This window comes from Enhydra lutris, unplaced genomic scaffold (assembly GCF_002288905.1).
Source record: "Enhydra lutris kenyoni isolate GAN:26980312 unplaced genomic scaffold, ASM228890v2 scaffoldscaffold5, whole genome shotgun sequence".
Classification (NCBI taxonomy): domain Eukaryota; kingdom Metazoa; phylum Chordata; class Mammalia; order Carnivora; family Mustelidae; genus Enhydra; species Enhydra lutris.
The window spans coordinates 50,424,101-50,435,048 of NW_019154089.1; the positions used below are offsets into that span (position 1 = coordinate 50,424,101).

The 10,948-nt window shown below is 41.6% G+C and overlaps 1 pseudogene; it reads right to left on the minus strand.

The window, feature by feature from the left end:
* LOC111140781 overlaps positions 1–1,222 on the minus strand; it is a 28,611-nt pseudogene extending 27,389 nt beyond the window's left edge.
* Positions 1,223–10,948: the final 9,726 nt, after the last annotated feature.

Below are 10,948 nucleotides of genomic sequence, written 5' to 3' on the forward strand. Positions count from 1 at the left end.
CTCAAGAAGAGGGCTCTGAGATCTGTTGTGGCTTTAATCACATTCAACCACTCTGTGGTTATGGGAAGGCTGGTTGTAATGAGTTCACAGTACAATTTTGCTTTACTCTGCCTAATGCTCTGTGGGGGTGAAGAAGAGATGGAAGATTTTGTTTCTTCACCTAAGATCCTAAAGTTGGATGGTAGGTCGGTACTTCACACTACAGCACTTAAAGATAGTTAAGTGATGGGAATCAGGAACTCCCGGCTAGAGGTCCTCCAAATTGCTCTAACAAAACAGTAACAAAAAGGATCTGAGATAAAGAGAGTCTGTGAAGCTCCAAATACTAAATTCTCTCCTAAGGAGTCATAAAGAAGTGACCATATTAAAGGATCTGAGAAGTCCTGCATTAAATACAAGATGGCTATATCTAACCGAGTTTCACAAGTGTAATTGACTTTGGTACCTGCCTTCCTCACCCTCTGCAGTGATATGGAGTTCTTTGATTCTTTGGCTGAAAGCAGCAGATGCCAACTCTAGCTAAGAAGATGAAAAGCTAATGTTCTGGAGGAATATTGGAAGCTTATAGAATTGTCAGGAAGGCTGGAGAACCATGCTGCCTCCTCCTGTGGTTGTCTGAGAGTTGACGTGACTTAGATTTACTACTGAAAACTGGATCGTTGTGAAGGCTGGAGGGAGACCATGTGAGTACCCAGAAGAAGAAGCTGAAACTGGCAGAAGGGAAATAGCTTAACTCAAGTCCTCTGGCTGGTCATGGGAGAGTGAGGTAGTTGCTATGTCTACCATGCTACCTCCTCTCTTTTATTCTGATCTTTTCTTTGAGGGGAGAGGGGGCTTCCTTTAAAGCACTACACCTCCATTCCACACACAGAGGAGAAGGCTACATCCTGAGTGTTTGCTTGGGAACCAAGAGCTCTTTACTGATATTTGTTTCTACCTCTACCTAACTCCACGGGAGACCTTATATTTTTACAAAATGACCAAAACATGTTTTAATTTATTTCCCATTTGCTTCCAAAAAGGAAGTATTTTGAGGTGGCTTGATACATCCCTATGAAAAAAATTTCATTGTTCTTTTGAAAGTTGTTAGTTTCTTATGGTCGTGGCTCATCTGAGGTTAGAGGTTTACTAGTCCTTGCTTCCCTCTCTTTCTTCCCTTCCCATTAACCCTAATCTGAAGAAAAAGTACTCATCTTCAGGACTCACCTTCACTATGAATCATATCCCACTACTTCCTCTCTCTCCTCATCTAGAATTGCCAGATAGAATACAGGACTCCAGTTAAATTTGAATTTCAGATAAATGATGAATAATGTTTTAGTAAAAGTATGTCTCAAACACTGCCTGGGACTTATACTAAAAAAGCATTTTTTGTTTAGCCAAAATTCAAATTTCACTGGGGATCCTGTATTTTTATGTGCTAAATCTGGCAAGTGGAGGAAGGTTTACCCTCGGTAACACGGATGGCTTCTTCTCTTGTCTCCCTTCTCTGATAGGACAGGCCAAGCTCTCAGCATTATGTCTAGCACTGTCAATCATTTTTGTTCTCACTGTATTCTGCCATAGTCCTTGTAACACTTCAACACTCTACTACCTTCATGTGGTTTGACCTTGACTTTTCTACCAGTCTGCAAATCTCATGTCAGGAGGAAGCATGTTTTTACACCTTAACGACTGCACATTATTGATGATTAATAAATGTTGAATGAAAAAAAGAAGGAAAGAAAGACACTTGCACAATAGCTAGCTGATGTAAGAAGTAATCTAAGGAGAATACCGGAGCGACATGTCAAATAAATAGTGTTTTTAGTCTGTTTTGGCATCTGGCAGTCTTGGGTTTCAAGTCATAGCTCTACCGCTGACGACCCATGCGATCTGAGATACAGTGGTCTGTCATCTTCAAGATTCCAGCTCCTCATCTGTGAAACGGGGATAATGCGTTTCTCCAGCATCCTGAGATTGTTCTTGCCTGGACCACATAGAGAAGGTTCCGCCCTGGTGCCCCCGGCAGTTTCCAGGCAGCTTCCGCACGCCCGGGACTTCACCCGCCTTCAGCCAGTTGACCGCACTGATATGGTGTGAGGAAGCAGAGGACTCATTTCCTAGAAAAATAGAACCTACCTTCTAAAGCACTCTTACTTTTCCCCTTTATCCATTTTAGGAGAAAAATCTTCATAGATGATATACTTTTTGTTCTTCTGTCTTTTTCTGTCTTCTCGCACTTGTATTTCTTTTTTTTTTTCATATTAATTAACTAATTAATTTTTTGAGAAAGGGAGGGAGAGCATGAGCAGGGGGAGGGGCGGAGGCAGAGGGAGAGAGAATCTCACACACCCTTCCTGCTTAGCGTGGAGCCCGACGTGGGGCTCCATCCCAGGACCCCCAGATCATGACCTGAGCTGAAATCAAGAGTTGGGCATTTAACCCACCAAGCCACCCAGGCGCCATTCACACTTGCATTTCTTTTTAATTTTTTTCCTTCCCTTAGCAGTGACAGGCCTCAAGTTCCAGAGCCTCCTTTTTTGGCACCAAGCAGTGTTTATTTCTTTTCCCTGCTTGTGTGAGAAAGGAAAACCTAGCGGGCTGGGGTTTGTCTGGTTTCCTCATCTGGGGGAGCCCTCTCACAGTGTGTGGGTTTGTCTCTGGGGTGCACATCCTGCCTTCCAAAACATTTTGGACAGAATGTAAACCATTTTTGGTGGTGCAGAATTATCACTTTGGACTGTGGCTTTGAAGAGACCTAGGACTTTGAGATTTTGACTGAAAAATCAATTTATAACAGGAGGAGAAAGAAAGTTCCCTGCTTAACTAAGCAGGATTTACTGTAGTTTAATCAGAGACTACCACCCTTCACCAACGAGAGACTTTCACCCAAGAGCAGGTGGTCAGTAGGTAACACAGCACCTCAGCTCAAAGAGACAGACTGTCAGAACGCAGTCGGCATCATACGGAAGGATCCCGGTTTGAAGAAAGTTAACTGTACTCTGGGCACTAAATTTGCCTTGCATCTCCCACCAGTGCAGAGAGTTAAGTCTAGAGGGAAGTGGTTAAGATCTATGGGCTCCTGAGAAACGCTCTCGGTCCAGATCCCAGCTTTGCCTCTCGCAAGCTGCAATGTCTTAGGAAAAATGCCTAACTGCATCTCTAAGATTAGAATAATAATAGTGCCTTCCACTTCAGTTGTAAGGATTAAATGAGATCATGCTCATAAGAAAGAATGGCACAGAAGCATTTAATAAATATTAACCTTTATGATTCTCATTTTAGAAAGAAAACTTAGTAATGAGTAGAGCCAAGGTTGGACTCCAGATCCCACTTTCTTTCCATTTCGCCACAGGGCCACTGCCAAAGGATAGAAGGGAAGTGGAATTTGGGGGCCTCAATGAGATCCCCCAAATTATTTCCCTAGTTAAAAAAGTTTCACTAGTTGATTATTTAGGATGTAGGTTCTGCTGCTAAAACCCCAAATATCAGTGGCTTAAACAAGACAAGTTGATATTCTTATCAAGAATCAGAACAAGCATAAGCAGTATAAGGTAGTATGGTGGCTCATTATGTCAGTGACCCAGACTCTTTTTATTTATCTGTCATCCTAAATATGTGGCTGCTTGTCCCAGCTCCAGGCACTATGTCCACACCCAAGCCAGCAGATGATGAGAATGGAAAGCATCAGGCTTCCTTTCAAAGAAGGACATGACCCAGAAGTTGTTTGTATCACTTCCATGCACACCTTATTGGCCATACCCAACTGCATGGGAAGATGGCAAAATGTAGTCTTTGTTTTGAGCAGTCATGTGCTCAGCTATTACACTAAAATTAAAAAAAAAAGGAAGAATGGTTATTTGGAGCTTAGGTGAAATAGTTCTTTCAATTGATTTATTACCTTTGTCTTGTTTTCAACCCATTCCACTCCCACTCTAGGTATGGCACAATCCATTTCGTTGTCAGTGGAGTGAATGGGTCTCTTTATTTCTCATTAAATATCCTAGACTGCAAGAATTCTTGGAGTCCCCTTTTGTCATGTTTTTACTGCCTTTTATTTTCCATGTCATTGCTAGACTATCCATTGGCATTTTCCTTGGCTGCCCGTCCAGCCATTAGAGACTCTCCTTTCCCATGCCTGCCTGGTCCTTCCCTTTCTTCACATACGTATATGTCTGGCACTTCTATTTTTTAAATTTCTAGGTAGAATTCTATGTAATGCAAAAGGGAACTGGTTTGAGTGGAGGTTAAGTCATCACAACTTTTGTGCTGAGTCCATGTAGGCAATGGGTTAGTGCTTCTTGCTTACTTCCTGGCTCTCAGTTCTGTTAGAGTAGCTGAGATTGCTAAGTAAGCAAGGAGTCTCGGTATTAGAAGAAGAGAGGAGGGGCGCTTGGGTGGCTCAGCGGGTTAAAGCCTCTGCCTTTGGCTCAGGTCATGATCCCAGGGTCATGGGATCGAGCCCCGTATCGGGCTCTCTGCTCAGCAGGGAGCCTGCTTCCTCCTCTCTCTCTGCCTGCCTCTCTGCCTGCTTGTGATCTCTCTGTCAAATAAATAAATAAAAATCTTAAAAAAAAAAAGCAGCTTTATTAAACTTTAAGAAATAATTAGAATTCCTGAATGTGGATGTCTGGAGTGACCCTCGCGACCAGGTTTTGTTCTAATTGGAAGCACAATCTGGGGGCGGGGAAGGGTCTTCAGTTTGCTAAAACCGTGGTTGAATTCATGTTGGGGAACGCGGGATCTGGAGCTAGTGCGCGGTTCATCATCCTGCAAGCTGAAAAGAAGGCCATTGAGATGCTGGTCACCCAGGACTCTGGCAAGGAATAATCAGGGAGCTGAATGCTGGTCTTCGCGCAGGCCATTCTAATCACTGATCCTCTTTGTAACGGTCAATTTACATGTTAGAAGATCTAAAAGGCAGGAAGCATAGAAATGGGCTTTGAATTTTCTTCCTTAGAGCTTGTTTCCAATTAATCTTTCTGAGACAAGAATTGCAATCCACCACAAACTGTTCCGAAGCTTTTCAAGAGCAGGTTTTGCTGCTTCAGACAAGATGCTAACATAGTAAAAAGGAGGAAAACAACTCAGTGTTTGGTTGGATATCTTCCCCCAAATATGAAAACCACCTCTCCTTATCAATAAAAGGGTAGTACAGAAATTTCATTTACAGGGGACTTTAGGCAGCTTTCTTAGAATCACAAGGCTGGAGAGGACTGCTCAGATTTTTTAGAAATGAAAAACCCTGAGGCCCAGAGAGGCCAAGCCATTCTCAGAAAGTTGCTCAGCAAATTCATGGTAGCAGGAGAACTAATCTCCTGATCCCGGGGCATAGCGTACTGCCATTTTTTCTCAGAATGTATCTGTAATGAAGAAAAACGGGTGGCAACCTAAGCCTGATCAGTTTCTTTGAAATTTTTTTAAAAAGCCTACATTTTATATGAGTGGCAAGGTTTTTGTGTTCAAAGAGAAACAGTGCAACCCAGCGAAACTGCCCTTGATCTTATGTAGAGGCTGTTGGCTATGATCTGAAAGGCAGTAACAGGACGTTTCCTGCTCCAGAGTCTTTCCTACCTCTCTTGCCTCTGGCCTGAAGACTCTCCCATTATTATTTTCTGAAGCAAAGATATTTAAAACATTTTTTTAAAAGATTTTATTTATTTATTTGACAGACAGAGATCACAAGTAGGCAGAGAGGCAGGCAGAGAGAGAGGAAAGCAAGGCTCCCTGCTGAGCAGAGAGCCCGATGCGGGGTTCGATCCTAGGACCCTGGGATCATGACCTGAGCTGAAGGCAGAGGCTTTAACCCACTGAGCCACCCAGGTGCCCCATGAAGTAAAGATATTTAACAGATGGTGGTTTCTCCTTCACATGGTGTTTAAAATGTAAACATGACCTGGGAAGAAAACTTCCTATAATTATCCGCTATTAATATTCACCATCAGTGGTTTCAACCTTTTGTGGGGGTCATGGACGTATTTCAGAATCTATTGAAATCTATGGCTCTTTTCTCCAAAAAATGCACAAGCGAAGCTGTTATATCTTACGGTCTTCGCTGCTCTCTGAAGCCTGTCTTGGGAACCAGGTGAAGGACTCCTGTTTTTTTAAGTAAATTAGCTTGTCCTAATAGCTGGCTGGTCTTAACGAGCAGAGCCTAATGGGCATGGAACTAAGTTTCCATGGGAGAAAAGAGCCCAAAAAGAGCTTCCCTGAAGGAGTGAGAAGCCAAGATAGAGTCCTGGGCAAGCTCGAGGGAAGGGGACAAAGGAGAAAAATCAAAGAGGAGGGTTCTCAGGGAAGTTTGGAGGGAAGCCAAAGATAAACTTCTCAACTTCATTGCCTTGTCTATGGTTGGTGTAATTATGATTTTCAGACTTATTTAACTTACTTAGCTGACCTTGTAATTATTCTAAATTCACACATCTTCCTGGAATCCTTCCCCAGTACACTGACTCTCAAAGGCAGCCCTGTACTAATGAATAAGATATCTAGCTGAGAGCTGAGTCCTTGTTTCCTGGCATCTTGCCATTTTATGCTGCTCATGGATCTTTTGGATCCCTAGAAGAGGTGGGAAGACCTTGCAATAAACTCTGGGGAGATGATATATCACTAAAACCGAGACATGATCTTGGCAAGCTCACCAGGTGGTGATGCATTGATAAACATCAAAAGAAATCGTGAATTCCAAGAAAGAAAGTGATTTGGAGTAATTCCAGTAAGTCAGAATTTTTTTTTTTTTTTTTTTTTTTTAAAGATAGAAGGTGATTTGTACTGCTCAGCAGGACATGTTTGAGAAAAGTGTTCAGGCTCCTCTGAGCAGTAGAAAGCCACAGAAAAGGACCCAAGCTGTCAGGACATATCTGTGCTCTGCACGCCCTAGCAGTTCCAAAGAAGTGAGTCTGGGGTGAAGCTTGGGTGCTGAGCAGCCATTTCAAAAACTGAAAAGTTGCAGCAACTTTTCATGGGCTGCTTATCAGAACTCCACTAATGCCATTTCAACGGGCAGGTTCTCAGAGACTGGTAATCCTTACGGGAAGAAAGGGAGAATGTGGGAATCCCAGTTAAAAGCAGCTGGAACATACGACTGGATATTGGGACTCCAGGTGACTGGCTGCATTTGGTCAAAACTGTCTAAGAGAACTTATGTTCTATAATCTGACTGCCCAGTGGGTAGCCAATAGCCCCGTGTGGCGATTAGTACTTGAAATGTAGCTAGTGCAACCAAGAAGGACAAAAATCTACTTTCACAAGGTGATCCTTCCTGTTAGGACACAGATAGTTGGGACAGACCATTGCTCCCATAATAACATGGAAACAAAAGTAGACAAACTTAAAAAAAAAATCATACTAAAGAAGACAATTGTAGACAGGAATAAATCCAAGAGGATGAAAGTGTCACAGCAGAGTAACATTGTAGCCTTTGCCCATCAAAGTGGAAATGAAAGAGAAGGAAACAGGCCAGTTTAGCTAAAGGAAAAATCCCTAGCATCGACAAATAATGACAAATACATATCAAGCTTGTATTTTGTGTCAGCCACTTTCTAGGCACTGGATCATGCCATAACTGATCAGCATCCTGTCGTCCTCTTCTTCCAGGATCAGGACAATTCCATCTGGTGTAATTCCTAGTTATCTTCCTGCCATAGCATTACCGTGCCTACCACATGAGAGGCAATCAAAAAATATTTTTGAATGACTGACTAAATAACTCCATGAATAATTTACTAATGAGGTTGGCCTTGTATTATCTCTCAATGTCTCAGTGGAGGGCATGATGCTGCCCTGTTTACCAGGCCCTGCCTCCCGCAGATACTGGGCTGCTGCCTGGGCTTAGCCTGGGTCAGAGCCCTTATTCCATCTCTGCTGGGAAACCCTGCTGTGCTAAGGGTGGCATTTCCCTTCCCTACTCCCTGTCCTTCCCGGCGAGTGAGCACAGACATTTTTGTTTAGATGTTTGTATTCTAGAGTTTCGAACACATGAATCAAGCAAGTCTCCTATACTTTCACGTGGCTGTCGATAGAGCTTTTCAAAAATATTCCTGTTCTGTTGGTGTTGATATTGTTAAGATTTTAGGGTTGTTTTTGTAACATAATCTAACCCATCCAGACACATATGTATGTGTTTATGTACATATATGTGTACGTATATATAAATATATACACTATTTTTATATGTATGTATATTATACATATTAGTGTGTGTATACATATATATATACACATACTCTGTGTGTGTGTGTATATATATATATGTATATATATATATATATATATACATTATTTTCTATCAACTAGTGAATTTTTTTACTAAATTTTTTTAATTAATTTTTTTTCTTACTATCAATTGAATCTAAACTATCGCTTTGCCTGGTCATTATTTACCTCTGCTTAGATACAAATACAGCCGTAAGGATCAGACTCAAGATAAAAAATTTTGGACAGCAAAGGAAACAGAAAAACAAAGAGGCAACCCACAGAATGGGAGAAGATATTCACAAATGACACTACAGACAAAATGCTGATATCCAAGATCTATAAAGCACTTTTCAAACTCAATACCCAAAAAACAGATAATCAAGTCAAAAAATGGGCAGAAGACATGAGCAGACACTTCTTCAAAGAAGACATGCAAATGGCTAACAGACACATGAAAAAATGTTCATCCTCATTAGCCATCAGGGAGATTTAAATCAAAACTGCACATGGAATCTTCTGCAACTTGTATAATTTCTGATTCTTTGCTTCAAAAAAAATTCAAGAATGTAGCAACTTGTCAGCTGATAAACTATTATTAGTTCAGAAAGAGTTTAAAGGATTGATGACTCTGCCATAACAAAACCCCTTCCATTTCTACATAATTATTTATATAAATAAGATTTATCAGGACTTTCACATATAAAAATGGAATATGTTAATATAATGGGGCTGAATGCTGACTCTTTCTAATGTTAAGTATTGTCTATCAACAGAAATAATTAGAATAACTCCTATTCATTTAAAGCTGTACTTCTGATAAAATTCACTTTTTATATTTAATGATTTGTAATATATTTATATTGGTTTTACCTAAATTACAGTGTTAACTAAATTCATAAGACATCTTTCAACTCTTAGATCCTTTTGGTCGTTGGGAATTATGAAGAGCACGTTACATACTAGACTTTACATATATCTGCATATATCTACATCTAAACATATTTCTATCTCTAGGTGTATTTATATATAGTAAAGAAAGTAAGTATGCTGGAATGGCCAATAGAAGACTATAAGAATAAAAATATAATAGGATAAAATTGTATGGAGGAAGTCAGATGGAAGTACCAGTCCAAAAGGAAAGACTTGTTCATGTATAGTTTATATAAATGAATGGATGATGGTGAATACCAAACTGTAATACCTTCTAGATTCCCTTTGGTACATTTAAGGAGTCATGTAACATTTCACTTAAAAATGTCAAAGTATACAATATGCCAGAAATTACATACTTCGCAATGATTTAATCTCATGATGAAAAATGTTAGATGTCTATTTAGAAATGAGTGAGCTTGCTTTGAAATTTATTTTGAGGGACGCCAAGCAAAACAGGTTGAGGATTACATCCTGTTACATAAGGTTTGAGTCTGACCAGCAACTCTGGTGATGATACCAAGCGACCAAGACAGGAGCAGAGGTTGTCTCCATCCCTGTTCTAGTTGCTTATTCTAGTAACTGAGAGTGAGCCCGAGCTTAAACGTGAGGTGGGAAATGGCCCTCTGCATGAGGGGTGTGAGGGAGCAGAGTCCGGGAAGTCAGGTTACTGCTGGTTGTTTGGCCCAATACCTACTTCTTCCTCCTTCCTTTCTGCCTGGTGTCAAGGGGTGAATAGTAGCCTAAAGCTGCAGACCTCAGCCTTCACGCTTGGAAGCCTCTCATCCACCAGGGGCCTCCAGCCGCCAGGTGGCTGCTTATCCCTAAAGTTTCCTGGGACTTCCTTCCCTCACTGCAGCTGTTTTCAGCTCTTACTACAGGGACCTTCTCTTTCTCCAAAAATGTGGTCCACCGGGACACCTGAGTGGCTCAGTGGGTTAAAGCCTCTGCCTTCGGCTCAGGTCATGATCCCAGGGTCCTGGGATGGAGCCCCGAATCGGGCTCTCTGCTCAGCAGGGAGCCTGCTTCCCCCCCAGCCCCTGCCCTCTGCCTGCCTCTCTGCCTACTTGTGATCTCTGTCTGTCAAATAAATAACATTAAAAAAAAAAAAAAATGTGGTCCACCTGTCTAGAATCACCTGGAGTGCCCATTAAAGTGCAGGGATTTTGGTCTCACAACAGACCTATTATATTGGCATCCCTGGGGGGTGTGACATAGGATTCCATATGATTAACTCTTCGGTGTAAAGTTTACTTCTTTGCCTCAACTCCTTTTGTCCAGCCAAAGTTTCCTTCCTTAGGACAGGAACTTGAGGTTGAGGGTTTGGATTTAAAACACTAGCAAATAGAGACGTGGATCCAAATGGATTTCAGCCTGCTTTGTTCTTGGACGGCTGGCAGATACTGGGGACGTCTTGGCTTTAACCTGAAAGAGCGGGAAGAAAAGAATAATGTTCAGAGCAAGATAAAATGCATTAAAAAAAAAAAAAAGAGGAACAGGAAAATCACAAAGCAAGCTGTCTTCTAATCTGATTCTTAGGACCATGACATTGGACCAATATGTAACACTGACAAAAGAGCAGATGGTTTCCAGCACTGTACCTAACGCAGAGTTGGATGCCATCCCAGTCCTGGGGTTGAATCAGAGTTTGAACTAGACCAACACAATTATAAGCAGAGGCCAAGAATGGGTGCTCTGTTCAGGGGAAGCTTAGGAAAGAACCGGGTACTTTGGGGTCTGTACTTAGCAGGATCAGATTCAAAGCCAGCTGATTCTGGGAGGGAGCCTGAAAGAAAGGCCCCATGAGGAACAGAGCTGGGCAGATGGATCCCTTTGATGG